The following is an 18,956-nucleotide window of genomic DNA, read 5'->3' on the forward strand; positions in this document are numbered from 1 at the left end:
TTGAACTTGGCCAAGTCTTAGAAATTAAAGAAAGAACACAAATGGTGGGAGACGTTTCTAGGTACATTCTATAAGCTGGTTTCAAGATCTGTTTTCTGCGGTAACAGCTTTTGATGCAGAGTAAGTTGAAACACAACTTAGGTAATAAAAATAACACAGGTGGTTATATTTTTAATCTCAAGTATATGATCATTCCTTACTCTTATAGCCATCTGTAAAATTCACTCTTTGCCTTCTGGTATCTGGTATCTTATTTAAATAGGGATTTGTGAATTCAACATATTTAAAGTTTTTGGGTTTTTTTTTCAGCAACAGAGACATCAATGGTTTAATGAATGGGGGAGTTTACATGTCTGAGCGAGGCCTGGAGTGACACCCCGCTGTGTCTAAAGTATTTTTATTTAGGTGACATAATTTAGATGACAAATTAATGCAGGACAATTTCTCTAAACAATATTTCCTTAGAATACCAGGTAAATCCCAAGCAGATCATTATTTAATTCAGTGGAATATGAAATGGAATATACTTTACTTGATTTGCTCTTAGTGTAAGAGCTAGTAAACCTTTGCTCTCTCATTGCTTCCTCATAAATGTTTCAAAAAATGTGTGGTATCAACCTGCTTCTGATTCTTTACAGGCTAAAATGATGACGATATTGTATACATTTTGCCTGTAGCACCTTCTTTTCTTTGGAAAGGAATTAAATAATTTAAGAGAGAGGACAATTATTTTGCTAAATACCAATACAGCCTTTTTCTACTAGATTCAATTATATAAGAAATCCTTTGACTATATTCTATCTCTCTGTCTACTGGCCTGGAGAGAGACATATATAATGGAATGAAAATACTAAATATAATATCCAACAACAAATTTGTTCTTTTGATCCAGTAGGTTTTAGGTGAAAGTAAAATAGCTATGTGAGATAAAAATAAGAAAGACTTTTGCATGAATACTTTCAGTTGAACCAAAAGAAAAGAACTTTTAATTGTAGGCTTTGACAGGATGAGGAACACAGTGACAGTGTGTGTACTGATATCGTTGCTATAACATAATCAAACATTTTTAAAGTTCTCAATAATAACACAGTGTTCCTCCCTGTTTTAATCTCTTCATCCATCTGTTTTCACCTTAATATAGTATAATACTTATCCTATAGTATATTTACTGTTAAATTTATTCCTTCCCAAATAGATGTGAGATACTTTGAGAGAAAGAGTTCTGTCATATTAATCTTCTTATTTCTAGCATTCAGCATAAAGATTAGCATAAATTATACACTCAATACATGTTTGTTGGACTTGGGTTTAAACTGAATTTAAAAGGAAGTATACTGTGGAAGTCAGATTTATATGAAATTGCAAGTGTTGTTATTGAACACACTGAGTATATACTAGTCATATTTATATTTGACATTTAGTAACATACAAGCATATCATTCCAGAAGGGAGTTTTATGACATAAAAGGTATGACACACCACAAAGCCTTAATAGAGAGATCAAACAGAGGAAATTCCAAATCCCCAGAATAAGTTGCTTTCTAGGATCTGATAGAGAACTCTTCATTTTTGTATTTACTCTATCATAAAACACCTTAATTTCAATTTCAATTGTTTAATTAATTGGAAGGTTTCATAGAAAAGTTTCCTAAGTCTCCACAAACTTTCAGTTCTTTCCTGCAAATGAAGACAGTAGGATTTTGCAAAATGTCAAGTGAAGAAAATATAACAGAACTAACAGTTCTTAGAGAACAGTGTTACAGAATATCTACTTATTATTCTCAGAATTCTCTTCCTGGAGAATGTCAGTTAAAGTCTATATTTGACTGCAGCAGCAATGAAGAAGACCTAGGGGCCTGATGATAAAATATATATATATATTTTAATATATATTTATATATATATATTTTAAAATTTTTAAATCATTTAACAAAAATAAGGAATTTCAAAACTTGTCTTCTGTGATCTTTCTGTATTACACAATTAAGGCTAATGAAAATAAAAACTTTCAGTTGGACTATATCTGGATTTCAACTATAGGATGAACAGTATGGGACTGTGGATAGACCTAGGGACAAAATTGCCGTGTTTATTCATTTTATTATAATATTTGTTTACTTCTGTTTTTTAGAGCAGAGTTTAAATTTGATTATATTTATCAAAATCTGTTTAATAAGTATGTATAAATTAATATGGGGAAGTTAGACAAAAGAAATAATGTTTCATTACATTATTTATCATGGCTCTATAATATCAAGTTGTCTGAAAATGCAATGATAGAGTTAGGATTTCATCATTAAGATGTAACATGTAGGTTGAAAAACCTTTCATTTGAGCACAATTTTTAATACTCTGGTCAAGATTTTTATATTGTCTATTTAATGGAATAGGGACTAAGATATATTGCCAGATTAAAAACTTTCTTTTAATAGGAAAACTATTTGCAAAGAAGTCGATTACCATAAGGGTTTGGTCCATATCTTATCTTTTTACATATTTTTCCTAGGTATGATGTCATATTTAATATATACGTTGTTCAGAATGTGGTAAATGCATAAGTTAATTAAAAAAAATAAAAAGATAAATGTGATTATTTGCTAATGCAAAGGATCCCAGGCAGTTCTGACATATGCTCTATTTTGGTCAGACCCGAAAGTTTGGGTTCACTGAACGTGGATTTCAGCATAACCAAGAAAACTTTGATCTCAGTATCTGAGGTAGAAATTCATACTTTTGACTAATGTTTGTGGATAATATTTTAAAGGAAATATATATATATATTTAGTATCTTATACAAATAGGATTAAAAAGAAAGTAAAATCCTACGTCCATTTATAAAAATAAACATCTATTTTGTTCATACTTTTTTTTAAATGTAAAGCCTTGAAGATAAAATTTTAAAGTTCACATATTTTAAGTATAGCTATTGACAACTACATTAATAAATATGTGTTTTCTTGCTGGTAAATAGGTAAAGGAGATCCAGCTTTTCATTTGGGAGCTGAAAAGTGTAAATTTAGGGACCATTGGGTGTATACTTACACCTCAGGCTAAATTCTAAAGCCAAGTTCTCATTTCACTGTGTAAAGAACTAATGGGTAAAGTTTTATAAATTGGTCAAAAATAAGTTTTAACTTCATAACTATCAATATAAAACAAATGGAAGTTAAAAAGTACAAATTGCAATGGGGAAGTACTACTTCCAAATTTTTTCACCAGGAAGCATTGAGTTCTTAAAATCAAAATGTATTACCTTAAAAATAATGATTCTCTTTGTTAAGGCTTGTTAATGCAAGTATATCAAGAATATCCCTATGCATATTGAAATTGATTATCTTTCTTCTAACATAAAACAAGATTCCCTTAAAAGTGATGAAACAAAAATATTATTTACCTAGATTCCAAATCTTTAACACAGTATTTAACCATTAAGTATACTTGGTAACATCTTTGGTATCTTTAAGTTTAAATACTACAATTAGCGTCTGATGGTAAATATGCCTGCAGGTTCTAAACTTACTGAACTATATAAATTCAATATATCAATACATTAAACATAAATATGTGAAGGTAAACTTAACTTTTTCCTTACCATAAAAGAAGTAAACTAAGTTAATTAATAATACCTTGATTGATATTTTGCAAAATATTTTCCTGAGGACTTTCAATAATGATATATAATTAAAATAAGATTATTCATAATCTTTTTTCATAACTTAATCAAATAAGTTTATTTTAATCGGCCATACTTACAAATGAGCATATAACCCTTCACTGCCATTATGGTTGTAACAGCCATTCTTATTCCACTTTCTAGTCAGATCTTATAAGAATTCAGAAAGTAAAGAATTGAATATGCTTAAGGATTTTAGCCCAGGATATTATCACAGAAAGCATTTATATCTCCAAACAGAATTAATTCCAAGAAAACATTACATGATTTGACTTTATATTCACACTGCCGTTTTAATGAATTACCTGTTAGTCAGCTAATACTTATAAACCCTTACAATGTGATCAAAATGCATCTAGTCCCTTGGTATGCAAAGTGAGATGGTGTTCCCTCCTCTAAGAGTGGAGAGATGTGAGAAATTATTAAATATTTTTATAATAAACAGAATACAGTTGGTGGATAATTTCAATGAACATATCTATAAAGTAAAGAAAAGGCATGGTGTAAGAAATTTCTCTGGGAAAACAGGACAGGCTTCCCCATTCATCTGGAATAACCTCGATGAAGTGATTTTGTTTTCAGTACCTAAATATTATTAGGTACCCTGATGATGAAGGAGTCTCAGAAATCTCATTTTCCCAGACCTTACTCTTTGTAACAGGGGGAAAATCAATCTAAGGTTTATAAGGGGTGCCACGTGCTCATGGGGACACCCTCCAACTAAGGATACATCTCACCAACCACCCAAAGAGTTAGCCACAGTCTTGGTGGCGTCACTTCATATTTCTTGAATCCTTCCAACCCTGCAGAGTAAATATTGAGTTTAAAGATGAAATAGCTTAGAGACTTAACTGAGGACACTTGGCTCAGTCCAGCTTTAAAATATAATCTATTCATCACATGATGCTTCTCCCTGTATGTGGATATGGACAACTTATATGCATTTGGTGTTTCAGCTCCTAACACTGAATTGATGAAAATTTTCTGTCACATTATCATTCTAGCATTCTCACAAATCCTGAGATTTACAATTTCTTTATAACTTATGAAGAAAATTGTTGTAATCATCAAAATTTTATAATCATCAGCAATTGTACTGATATTTTGAATGTTTCAAAATTAGAAATATGTTTTAAATCCAGCTACTAAGTGTGAGGGACATTTTATCCAATTTTACTAATACTTATTAATGTCTTAAATTTACTCCAATAATTCATGCATAAAAATTAAACTAATTACTCTTTTAAATGTAAACTGTTGTATATAATTACATTTGTGAGTTTGTTTCCACTTATTTGCTGTTTTTGTACATGAGAGTGGTAAAGGGACTGTGCTATTGATAAATATAGACAACTGACAATCATACAAAACCAAAAATAAAATTTTTGCTCAGACAACAGAACCATCATGCCAATTGTTAACTTGTTTTAAGGAGAGTAAGCCAATTATGATAATAAACACTAAAAGTCCAGTACAAAATAAGCTTGTTGATGCTACCTGTACTCCAAAATTTATTTTAAATATAGGAATTGCTGAGGATGCTTTATAAGTATATTCCCTCTGAATTTTCTCAACGCAGACAAATGTGCAGTATGATACTGGGAACACATCCTCTGTCATTTTCCCAGCTGCCTACACAATAGAGGATGTGGTCAAAGTCCCTGTGGATCATGAGTGATGTCACAGGTGGCTATAGAGGATTTAGTTCACATTATAAATACTACCACCTTCATATAGAAAATTCAGATATCAGCTAAGGTCATTTAAAAAAGTTTTCTCATTAGTAAAACTTATTTTTTAATATTAAATGTGGATGGTCTTATTTATGGATTTTTTTTAGTAAATTTATTTACGGTGTTTTATTATCATTCCCATTGGTTTTAAGCAACTTTACTTTTTGCATACTCTAATGAAAGTGCCTGCAACATATTCCTATCTATGATTTGTACTGGGTTGAATAATTTCCTCCCAAAATTGTAGTCCACTTGGAACTTCAGAATGTGACCTAATTTGGAAATGTCGTTAGTCTTTGCATATGCAATTAGTTAAATGAAATCACTTTCAATTAGGGTGGACCTTAACTGCTATAGACTGAATGTTTGTGTCCCCCCAAAATTCATATGTTGAAATCCTAAACCCCAATGTTACTGTATTCAGAGGTGGGGTCTTTGGGAGGTGATTAGGTCATGAGCAGGGGCCCTCATGAATGACAATAGTTCCCTTATAAAAGAGACCCAGAGAGCTCCCTCTTCCTTTCTGCAAGGACACAACAAGGTTGATTCTGGACTTCTGGCCTCCAGAACTGTGAGAATAAATTTTGTTATTTTAAGCCACCCATTTTGTGGTAATTCCTTAAGGCAGCCCTTGGAGTTTAATTCATAACCCTACTCTCTTTTCATACCATTCTTTCCATTTCAAAGATCTCAATTATATTTAATTTTGAAATTTATGCCTTTACTCTTTTTCTAAAATTATGCAGGTTTTCAAGGTTAGAGTGACTGTTCTTTTATCTTTTTACTTTACAGATTTCATTTATAAATTTGAGGTCAGAAATGAATTTTTAAAATACAACCAAGGGGCTTCCCTGGTGGCACAGTGGTTGAGAGTCCGCCTGCCGATGCAGGGGACGCAGGTTCGTGCCCTGGTCCAGGAAGATCCCACATGCCGCGGAGCGGCTGGGCCCATGAGCCATGGCCGCTGAGCCTGCGTGTCTGGAGCCTGTGCTCCCGGGAGAGGTCACGACAGTGAGAGGCCCGTGTACCGCAAAAAACAAAACAAACAAACAAACAAAAACCCACAACCAAAAGCATGATTCATGAAAGAAAAAAATGATTAATTTGAGCTCATTAAAATTAATAACCTCTGCTCTGTAAGAGACAATGTAAGGAAAATAAAAAGACAAGTCACAGACTAGTGGAAAATATTTACAAAACATTATCTGTTAAAGGACTTATATACAAAATGTACAAACAACTCTTAAAACCCAACAATAAGAGAAAAACCGACCCAATTTAAAATGTGTAAAATATCTAAACACACATCTCACCACAGAAGATATACAGATGACAATTAAACATAAAAAGATCCCAAACATTATCCATCACTAGGTAATTGCAAACTAATTCAACAATGTGATATCACTTCACATCTATTAGAAGGGTTAAAATAAAAAGAAAACAAAAGAGCAGGTGCCGGTGATGATTTAGAGCAACAGGAACTCCCATTCATTTTGGTGGGATTGCAAATTGTACAGTCACGTTGGAGGACAGTTTGGCAGTTTTTTTCCTTGTTTGTTTTGTTTGTTTGTTTTTACAAAGCCTAATATAGTCTTAACTTAGGTCCAACAAGAATCCATACATGAATATTTACAGTAACTTTATTTATAGTTGCCCAAAACTGGATGCAACCAAGATGTTCTTCAAAAGATGAATGGATAAACAAACTGTGGTACATCTAAGTGATGGGATATTATTCAGTAATAAAAAGAAATGAACTATGGGGGGTGGGAGGGAGGTTCAAGAGGGAGGGGATATATGTATACACATAGATGATTCACTTTGTTGTATAGAAGAAACTAACACAATATTGTAAAGCAATTATACTCCAAAAAGAAAAAAGAAAAGAAATGAGCTATAAAGCCACAAAAATACACAAAGAAAACTTAAATGCATATTGTTTATGGAAAGAAAATTGTATGAAAGGGCACAAACTATAAGATTCCAAATATATGACATTCTGGTAAAAGCAAAACTATAGAGATACAAAAAAGATTAGTGGATGCCAGGTGGGCTTGGGGACAGGTGGAAAGGATGAATAGTTGAAGCACAGAAAGATTTTAGGGCTTGAAATGATAATGTTATGCATCTCTCAAAACCCATAGAACTGTATAAAGCAAAGAGTGAATCCTGATGTAAACTATAGACTATAAGTAGGCTTTAGTTAATAATAATGCATCAATACTGGTTCATCAATTTTAACAAATATACCACACTAATGCAAGATTTTAAGAATAGAGGAAACAGTGACCAGGAGGGAGAGGCGGGTATATGTCAGCATTCTCTTCTATCTTCTCAATTCTCAGTAAACAAAAAACTGCTCTAAAAATCAAGTCTATTAATTTAACAAATATTATACTATAGAGAACTAGATTACCTGCAGTAATCATATTAAATCAATTTAATATTGATTTCAACTCTAAAATTCTATGTTCTGTTACTGGCCATTATGGGGTAACATATATTATTTCACTGCATTAATGCCCTTAAAAAACCTCCTGATTTAACACGGACTCTCCTTTCCATTGGCTTTATGTTTCCACGAAAAGGGTGATCCACTGGAGTGATTCCCCTCATTTCTTCACTTATTCCTCCTCAACAAAGTCAATCGGTGTGTTTAAAGAACAAAACGGTGAGAAGGCATAATCGAGCACAGTGATTAATGGAATGAGTGGTTGTCAGAGTCAGACTGTGTAAGACATCAGAGCTTATGTTAAGGTGGCCCGATCTACTTTTACCACAAAGGGAACTCAGAGTAAGGCCAGGCTAGGGTAGTGATGTTACCTGATTTATGTTGTGAAAGGATCATACTCTTAAATGATCATGTAAGAGTCAAGAGCAGAGACAGAAAGTGTAGTTAAAAGGCGATTCCAACTGTCTATGAAACAGGTGATGATGACGTAAGTTAGAATGGTACACCAGTGGATATCTCGAGAGGTAGGAAGATGTAGAAAACAAAATTTGCTGAAGGAAGCAGGAAAAAAGATATGAATTAAAGTTCTTTTAAAGACTAAAGTCCTGAGAAAATAGTAGTGTTATTTATTGATTTGGGTAATACTTGGTTATAGCAGAGATAAGATTTGAATTAAAAGAGCAGACCAAAGATGGATGACCTAAATTAATAAGCTAATCTTATGGAAACTTATACTTTTGCAGTATGAATAAGCAAATAGAAAAAGAAGGAAAGGAGGGCTAAAAGATATGTTGTTTCTGTTTTGTATTTTCCCGAAAGCAATCATTGCTTTCATTGGGTTAAAGAATAAAAACAAGAATCAATACTCAATGATTTTCCCTCTAAATATATGTATAAGTAAGAAATGTGTTTAACTTCAAGTAATAGAAAACCTGACTAGAAGTAGAATAAACACATGAGTGTTTCTTTTCCCCCTCCGAATATCAGTACCCAAGGGCTGCACAGCTTCAGTACTGGTTCAGTTACTCAATACAACCATCAGAAGACCAGGCTCTTTTTCATTCTGCTTTATCAAACTCAACTGCGTTGGCTCTTTTCCTCATGTTTATTGCATTAGGGTTGCAAGGAGGTTGATGCATCTCCAGGCTTATGTGAACACTCTTGGCAGGATGAAGAGGAAACATGAAGACACAAATCTCTCTTTTTACATCAGAAAAGTAAAAAGTTTCATAGAAACCTTCACAGCACACTAACGTTACGTCTCATTGACAAAAAGTGTGTCCTGTTGGCTCCTTTGATGAAAATAAGACTCAGCCACCTGAAAGTTAGATTCATATACTCTGTAGTGGATAGAGGCAGGGAGAAAAGCATTACCCAGCTTTGTTATTTAAGCTAACATACTGTTTTGGTTACCTGTGCTCACGCGCCTATGACTCTCTCTGTCTCTGTCTCTCTCTCACACACAATCATTTGTATATTTCCACTCATTTTAATTCTTGTATTAACTCATTTAGTATATCCTGTCTTCCCATTACTGTCAAGATTAGCTAAAATATTGGAAGACATTCTTTGAATCTTTTTATTACCTTGAGGAGTACGTTAAAAACACAATGTGACAAGTATATGAAAAAACATGCACATGTTACTTAGAATTTTTAAAAAATTACCTACACTTTTCATGTTGTATTTATTTTAATCAGTAAATCAAAGCAAAGGGCTGACAACTTGTACTTCTTAGGAACCTATTGCATGCTCTTAGTATTAGAAATAGCCAAGGTGTGGAAGAGGCTCTTGTTGTTCCAGAAAGATCTGAACAAAACACTAAGTTATCTTCCTCCAGACACCAGGGACAGGGAGAGAAAGATGGCCCGTCAACATTCTCTTTCAAAAGAATGACTTAGAGGCACGTACCAGTCACTCACCATAGCAATTTTGATATCTACGCACCTGTTTCCAGAACTCTTTATCCTGGGGGGAGACGGTGTTCCTTTTGAAGAGCTTGATTCTTCTCCCTGGGAATAAATACAGCCTGATGTTCATTGTTGCTGCATAGATGTGGCTTCTAAGGTCAAGGTTTGACAAATATTTTCTGTAAAAGTCCTGATCATAAACATTTTAGGCTTTGTGAGCTACATACAGTTCCTACTACATATTTTTATAACTTTTTAAAATGCGAAAATTTTTTTCTTGTACAAAAAAGAAAACTCACCTCCTCAGATTTTAATCTGCTATCTGATATTTTAAAGCATAGATCCCAGAGGGCACAGACCTCTGACCCGTCCGTCTTCGTATGTCATAAAATAAAATTCCCATCAATGCTAGCATCTAAGTAAATAATTCAGCTTGTTCGTTGCCAGAAATATATCAGGGGCCAAGAGAACATTTTTTGAAGTGCTTCAGTCTCTTATAGTCCAAGCTGATGGTCTATTTGCCAGAACAATAAACCTAAAATCTTTCTCAGCTTTGTATGAATCTGAGTTGGATTCACTCTCCACATCATGCTTCCAAATACATATCCATAGTTCTTTTCAAGATAGGTGGCCTGTAACTGCTACTCATCATGCCTGGTCTGTGTAGATAAGACCCTGAAGAATTTGAGCCATCCTTTTGTCTAGCTGAGAACTTCAATCAGGTTCTGCTTAAATCTTTCAAGAATCTTAGAAAATAATCTTTGAGCCACATATGACATATTTTATTTGATCTACGTGTCCAGGTTCTACTTTACTTTGAGGATCTTTTGCTGGTAGAGAGATTGAAGATGAGAAAAAGATTTTTTTTTCATCACCTAACTGAACAAGTCATTATTTTCATATTTCCTTTACATTTGCTTTGCAAATGGTCTCTCTCTCCCTTTGCCTTATGATATAGAGCCCCAATAAATGCATAACACTTTCAACATTTTGCCAGGAGAGATATCCACAGGTAATCAGCAAGTTCATTAGTTACTCTTCCCAAATTGCTCATGGTAACAAATGGGCCCATCATATTGCTGTTAGATAATAAGATGACCTTTTATTCCAGCCCACAAAGGTAAATGTCTTACTATTTTTCTAGCCTTTGGGGACAGTTTATTCATTCCTTCTCCAGCCTCTGCTGTGACCTGGCCCCAGAGCCGATGTCACGTATCTGTCTTTTGTCATGTCAGTGCATTCATGTGGATCAATTTTCATATCATGAAAGAGAGCACTTGTTTAGCAGGTCAGTTTGGAGTGGGAGTTCTTCTGATCTTGTCAGATCTTCACCGTCCACAGCTGAGATCAGTGATAAAATGTCCAAACATTAGATCTGTGAGGTCACATACTCCTACTCCTCTAACGGGTGGAATGTTCTGAGGAAGATCAGATGACTACAGCCTATTTTCTGGATATCCTAAGGAGAGAAGACATGATGAGTCCAAGGACCCCAGAAGCATAATGAAGAACCACTGTTGACCTCACTTGAAGGGCTGGATTGTCTGTTGTCATCTGGCCTCACCATCACAACCCAAACCAAGGCTGAAGATCATTCTGCCCAGAATGCAAGTCTTGCCCTGTTTCCAGGTCAGACTTTATCAGTGAGAGGAACTTGCATTTGGAATGTCACAATGAATGGAGGCTACTACTCTTTGGAGGTCGTGGGGTCCACTAGGCCCTTTTGCAGGCATGGTGTCTTCAGGTTCACCTGATGCAAGGAACTTCCTGTGAGCTTAAATTCCTGAGGCTACTACAAACTCTCCCCCTGAGGGTGTGGTTGTGGTTGTTTTTCTGAGCCCATCCCCAGGACAGGGTGTGACAGCTGGGGAATTAACCACCTTGGGAGCAACTGACCCTCTGCCGGTGATGAGCAGGAGATGGAGGGTGAAGAGTCCTGTACTTACTTTTATGAGACAACGCTAAGGGTGCTTTACACTGGGAGCCAGCATCCAGCCTGCTGCTTGTTCTTCAAGTTAAATTTTACTAAGACAAAGCCATGGGCATCCTTTACATCCAGTCTTTGGCTGCTTTTGTACTACAACAGTTCACACAAGGGAGGCAGTGTGATTCACAAAGTTGAACATATTTACCATCCGACTCTACAGAAAAGTCTGCCAACCCCTGATCTCAGCCATCCCCCCAAAGTCCCCAGCAGGATGGAGCCAGTGTATCTGCAGACCAAACTCGCCCTTCAAGACACACTGAACCAGCCCCCTTTGCTTTCCTATCTTGCATCCCCATTTTTCTTGGGTTAAACTCAAAATAGGACCAAAAAAGGAGCCAATTCACTGACTTGTGATCTCCATCTCAGGAACCCAATCTGAGATTTTAAAAATCAGTTCTAAAAATCATTTTAGACATCTATTCTTCAAATATTGTCTTTTCCCCATTTTCTGTCTTCTTTCTTTCTGGAGCTCAAAACTTCTCAAATCCACTACATGTATCTTTCTTAATCTCTGCATTTATTGTAACTACTCATGCTTTGCCACTCTTTGCCTCTCAGAACTGCATTGTGTTTATTCTTATTCTTATTATTCGTTTTATCTTCCAACTAACAATTCTACTTCCAGGTGCATCTGAACTTCTAAATTTGATGATTGATTTTTTTAAAACCTCAAAGTATTTTATTTTTAGCTCTAAATATTTTATTTTTAGAGAACTTATTATTTGACTGTATTTGCTCATTTAGTTTACTTACGGAAACACATCAATTATATTTAGTGTCTCTCTTGTGTCCAATAATGCTCATCTATGAAGCTTTGTGAGCATGATTCTGTTTTCTGTTGTTTCTACTGGTATTTACATATGGTGGCTTCTTGTGTATTTTGTCAGTTTTTCAACAGTGAGTTTCTCACTTTTCTTTGAGGTGTGAGAATTCTTTGAATTAAAATGGATTTCTCCAGAGAGAAACTGTAATTGATTTTTCTCAGCTGCCTGGGTTCACTAGGAAGTCAGAATTGTTTTAAATTAAATTACTGATTTGAGTTTTAAAAATCCACTTAAGAGAACTCCATTCATTTGTCAAACACCTAAGAGAATTGGCTGGCTTTCCTTTACAGTTTCTCAGGTGCACATGATTTTCCTCCTGGACCTCATCCTTGTCCCCTCCCCTCCCCTCCCCCACCTCCCCCACCCCTCCCCTCCCCCACCCCTCCCCACCCCTCCCCTCCCCCACCCCTCCCCTCCCCTCCCCTCCCCCACCTCCCCTCCCCTCACCCACCTCCTCCTCCTCCTCATTTTATTATTATTATTACTCTTCCACTCATCACCATGTTTTGATGATGGTGATTTTCTTAATGCTCTTCTGAGTGGGGTGTTTATTTCAAGTTCCCTATTACACAAGGTCTTACATTTAGGGGGCTTTCCTATTATGCTTATTACTTAGGATGGGCCTAAGCTTTTCTCCAGAATTCAGAACTTTCAGGATTTAACAAACCAAAGCTTAAAATCCCACGGCATGGCAAACACCCTCTAGAAAAAGCATGCTTCAACAACCCACTTATCTCTCTGTTTCTGGTGTCACTTTATTTTTGGCAGAATATTCTTTATTTTCTTGCCAGATTTTGAACACCTTCAAGAAGGCTTAAAATGTCTTGGCAAGCATGACATTGTTTTCAGGGAAAGCCTAGACCAGGTAATAGCCAAATTTGTAATAGCCAAATTACAAAGAATGGAAAACTTTTTTCCCTGTGCACAATGTATGTACAAGTCAGATTCAGACTTATTTGGTCCATCATTGCACTTTCTATTAACAACGTTCTATTGCACTTTCTTTTGACAACTTTCAGAACAGTTCCTAGATTTACAGACAATTAAACTATATACTTATATTAGCACCACTATTATACTATACATTATACTTTAGAATAAGAGCAATTAAATTGGTTTATGTCTATATAGTTTTAATCAGAAAATTATAATTGGTAAATGGGAAGATCCCCCTGTATCTGCCCATTTAAATGGTATATTGTGTATATATGGAGTAGAGGTAGACATACTGATAGAAAGTTAGTTTGCTTAAAAGAAGTATATAATCTCAGAGATTACAGGTTACTTCTGTCAGTTCAAACTATATAGCCTCTTAAAATGATAGTCCAAAATTTAAATTTCTACCAAGATTTTTCTGGGTAACAATAACAATAAAATAAGTTTCCCTTCACTACAGTTTTATAACCTTTATAGACTGCTCTATAGGATCTATTACATACTTTGTTTTATATTCTTACCCTGTTGTTTTTAATATGTACAACCTACCCTCAACATCAAGCACATATTAATTGAGAGCCAACTGAATAATTTCCGTTCTAACAATAAATAAATAGACATGAGTTGATGGCTTTAAAAATGCTTATTTGAGGGCTTCCCTGGTGGCGCAGTGGTTGAGAGTCTGCCTGCCGATGCAGGGAACACGGGTTTGTGCCCCGGTCCCGGAAGATCCCACATGCCGCGGAGTGGCTGGGCCCGTGAGCCATGGCTGCTGAGCCTGCGCATCCGGAGCCTGTGCTCCACAACGGGAGAGGCCACAGCAGTGAGAGGCCCATGTACCGCAAAAAAAAAAAAAAAAAAAAGAAGCTTATTTGATTGTACTGACTTGTATGGAGTTGAATCAAATTGAATTGCCAGTGATAAAGATGTATCTTTTTTACAAAGCTAGGGATATTCATTGTCAGTCAGAGACTCATTCACAGTTCACTAAATTAATGATGAGAACAATGTTATTTCTTGTTGGATAAGAAAGTTCTATTTTTAACGTGTATTACACATTAATTGTGGCTCACTTCTAAATACAAAGCTAAAGAGAAATGGTTACTTTTGAAGAGATCTTCTAAGATACGTTGGATTCCATTGGGTAATAAAGGGAGGGGGACAAGCACCCATGCCCATCACCTGCTTGACCAGTCCCTGCTTCACTCACATGACTATCCAAGCCTCTTAATTATAAGGCTTAATTAGCCCCTGGTAACTAATGCACCCACCTGACGTAAATTCCCCTGTAAATGGCAGCCTCCTTCTCCCCTGAGTAGCGAAGAGTACTGCCATGTCCTGTCCACCGTCTCATGCACACAGTGTGCGGTGTTGCTCCAGGACCCTTTGTGTAAGATCCCCCTGTCCAATAAACCATTGATGTCTCTGTGTAAAAAAAAAAAAAAAAAAAGACTTTTATCACTTCATTAGTATTAAGGTTATCTTCCAGAATGGGTCAGAGTCATTTTGTGGCAGTGAAGGGAAAAAGCAACACTCCAGATGCCTGATGAGGAAAAACCTTAGACCCCATGAAGTACAGGGAAAGGAGAGTCACAAAAGAACTTTATTTTTCAGAACAAAAGTGCCTGTAGCCTTCTTCCCAAAGAAAACATCCTGGATGGCTCTCCCAAACTGTTACAAGCACCTTAAATTTAACTGACTGCTGAGTCTACCATCCCCCGAAAGATGACTCAACCCATAATTTGATCGTCATTCTTCTTAACATAAAGATGAATCTACCTGAAGCAGCCAGGGATGGTCCCAGCTCCTGCATCTCCCATGAAAATGTCCATCAATATGTAGATATTTTCCACACTCCCCTCCTCAGTCATTTTGTGGGGAAGAAGAATGGCTGGTGACTTGAACTAATAAGACAGGTAGGACGAACTACCCTAAGCCATTCCTTCAGAAACCAAGATTCAGTTATTCAAACTGAATTGGGGACGCTAAGCTGTACCAGCCAGCCAGGAGGTCATTTTGGAACCAATGTCAACCTATGCTCCTGAACTGATGCAGTTTCTGCTTAAAAAGTCCCAAGAGTTGTAAACATCTTCTTTCTAGGGACACCATATTATGCCCCTGCAATTCTACTTCTTGTGTGAAAACTGAGCATGAACTTGCTTCCCTGCTGGAAACACTGACTGACAGCTTAGGTTACTCATTAGAGACCTGCAAGTATTTAAGGAAACACCAGATCATGTAGCCCTCAGATGACTTAGAGGTTTTTCCAAGATGAGTTTGTCCTTGATTCCTCTGGGGAGCTTCCTGGAGCTTCTGGCAGCCTTCCTATTCCCCTCCGCTCCCCAGGCAACTACTGGTCTGCTCTGACACTGTAGAGTAGCTTGCATTTTCCAGCATTTTGTATAAATGAAATGATAGCGTATGTCCTCATTTGTGTCTATTTTCCTTCCGTCAAGATACTTATTTTGGGTTTCACCCCTGTTTTTACATGTACCAATAGTTCATTGCTTTTTATTCATAGTAATCTATCCTATGGATACACTACATTTGTTTACCCATTCACCTGTTGATGGACACTTTGGTTTTCTTCAGTTTTTAGCTATTACAAATAAAGTTTTTATGAGCATTTACATTAAAAAGTAGTTTTAATAGCAACAAGGTTTACTGGTATATTGCAGTGTTTCTGAAAGATGAAGTAAAAAATGAAATGATGCAAAGTCAACTTTGGATCGATGCAATAAATAATGGTGTGTACCATACAAGAAGAATGTAATGCATTTTATATTGATATTATGTCTTTCAAATATATCCACATTAGCTTTCACCTACAGATATAACAGTAGACATGTATGCTGCTTTGGCTTGATATAAAATTTATCTTTACTTCTAGACTGAGTCAACAGTTTCTTAAATGAGAATTATTTAGTTATTTTTCATAACATTTGCATACAGCTGTGCATTTACTTTCCTCTATTTACGATACATAGAAGCTGTTGGTTTAACTTATTTCTACTGTTTAATAATTTGTTGGTTTTTAATGTGTTCTAAGCAATCCAAAACAATGTCAAATAGTTGATTTATTTTGCACATGGAATTTTATTGAACCATGTAATTTGAGAAAACAAAACTTTTTACAATAATTTGGTAGTCAGGGCTTTGGCACAGTCAAATTTTTTCATAATTTAAATGATACACTATAAAATTAGTATATAGGAGACATATTTATATAACAATTTCATTAGGAATCCTTTATTGCTTTATTATAACTATAACTTTTATTGATAACATATGACAGACTTAATATGAGGATGATGTGTATCATTTGGGTATCTGTCATTATGATTATGCAATTTTAGAAACTAGGCTGTGATACCTCAGTGCCAAAATTAAACCTTCTATAGATATTCAAGAAAGTTTTACATACATATTCAAAGTATATATATGATTATAATTACTTGTTAAAGGGCAGTATTAGAGAATATATCTTTCCTTCAGCCTTGCTTTTTAAAATAGCTGTTACTGTTTATTATCAGTTTTTAATTCCTATAAATTGGTTAGGAACATTGTCTTAGTTTCCTAGGACTGCTGTAACAGAGTACCACACACTAGTTGGCTGAAACAACAGAAATGTATTGTTTTGCAGTTCTGGAGGCTAAAAGTTTGAAATCAGTGTGACAACTGGGCCGTGCTCTCTCTGAAGTCTCTAGAGGAGAATCTGTTCCGTGCCTTTCCCTTATCTCCTGGTGTTGCGGCATCCTTAGCGTTTCTTGGCTAGTAAACACATCACTCAATCTCTGCCTCCTGGTGTGTCTTCTCTTCTTATGAGGACAGCAGCCTGCCCTACTCCAGCACAGCCTCACCTGAACCAATTACATCCGCAAAACACTATTTCCAAATAAGGTCATATTCTGGGGCTCCAGGGGCGAGAACTACAACATATCTTTGGGTGGGGGGCAGGGGCAGGTGTCACAGTTCAATCCACAACAAGCATATATTTTGGAATCCAGCAGATTTACTGCATACACTGGATTTGGATCTTGGAATATCAGTGGTGGCCTTTATAATCATGGTTTGGGTGTGACTGGGCGAAAACAATTCTCTGGATTTAGAAAAAAAAAACTACAAGCAGAAGTTGGTAAGTATAGACGAAAAAATTCAAAAGATTTGGACATGGAGGAGAAAAGGAGAAATAGATTAGTTATGATAGCTGGCTGGGTCGAGGAGAATTTGTTTGGAGTCATGTAAACTTGAATATGTTGGTAGGCTGAGTTAACCCTTGTGTAAGTGACTTGGTATCAAGATTCTAGGTTGTGTGTTTACTTGGAAATTGTTGGAGTGGAATTTTCTGAGGCCCATCGAAGGCATTTGGGATATGTGGTCATGAAGTTATGTTAGAAATAGAGCTGACACAAGTGAATGTCTTCTGGGAGCTTCCAGTGCCTTGGTGGAGTAGAGGGTTTGACAACCTCTCGATGGTGGGAGCACAAAGGAAGGGCTGGTGTTTGAGGAGAGGTGAACACTCTCATGTATGTCACTGTGGGACCTGGGGATTTCTGTTGACTCTTACAAAATAATGAGCACACGGAGAAATTCAGGTGAGTGGAGGGGTGATGTGCAGTGGGAAATGAAGCAGTTTTATGGAGCAGACAGGACTAAAACCTTAATAGGAGAATAGATACAATTTAGGAGGGAGAAAGGAAAGACACATGTAGGGCGGGGGAAGGCAGGTGTTGCATGTTTACAAAACAGGGTGAATTAAATGATAGGGATCCATTGACAAGGATGTATGGACGATGTATGGACAGGCAGACAGAAAATATTTAGGGAGATTTTTTAAAGACTGCCTTTTTTTATTATCAAATATTTAGTACTGAAAAATAAAACTAATGGAAATAAATCTTGTGTTGAAGCCAACTTTAACTTCATCTTATTTTATCAAAAGGAGTATCTGAAAAGAAAAACTTCCTGCTTGTCACATTAATAAATTGAGAGATTTAAATGTTGTTTTGAACTTCAAATAAGTACCTCAGGTTTTGTTATAGAAGAACAACATGTACTCTCTGTATCTCTCTAGGAGAATTATTAAAAGTTGTTCATCCTGTTCTATTTCATCATGGTTTGGAATCAAGCCGTGCCAGTAAGTGAACTACCTGTGAGATGATTCAGTAAGGTATCTGAAAGTTTTCTCCTCAGATGACATTTCTACGAGAAGATTTTCCTTCACCAGGAAAGACCATCTGACTCTGTCTTTGCTGTTGCTACTCACCACTTATCCCATGTCTATCGATCTCCTCCATCCACAGATATCAGGATACTCACTCAGGCCTCCCTCCTGTTGATTGGGGGCTCATAAGCCACTCTGCATGGTCGATCTTCACAAACAGACTTTATTTCTTCATTTACGTTAATAATTCATCTGCAGAACTTTTAAAATTTTA

The sequence above is a fragment of the Mesoplodon mirus genome, assembly GCF_964341445.2.
Source record: "Mesoplodon mirus genome assembly, chromosome: 13".
Classification (NCBI taxonomy): Eukaryota; Metazoa; Chordata; class Mammalia; order Artiodactyla; family Ziphiidae; genus Mesoplodon; species Mesoplodon mirus.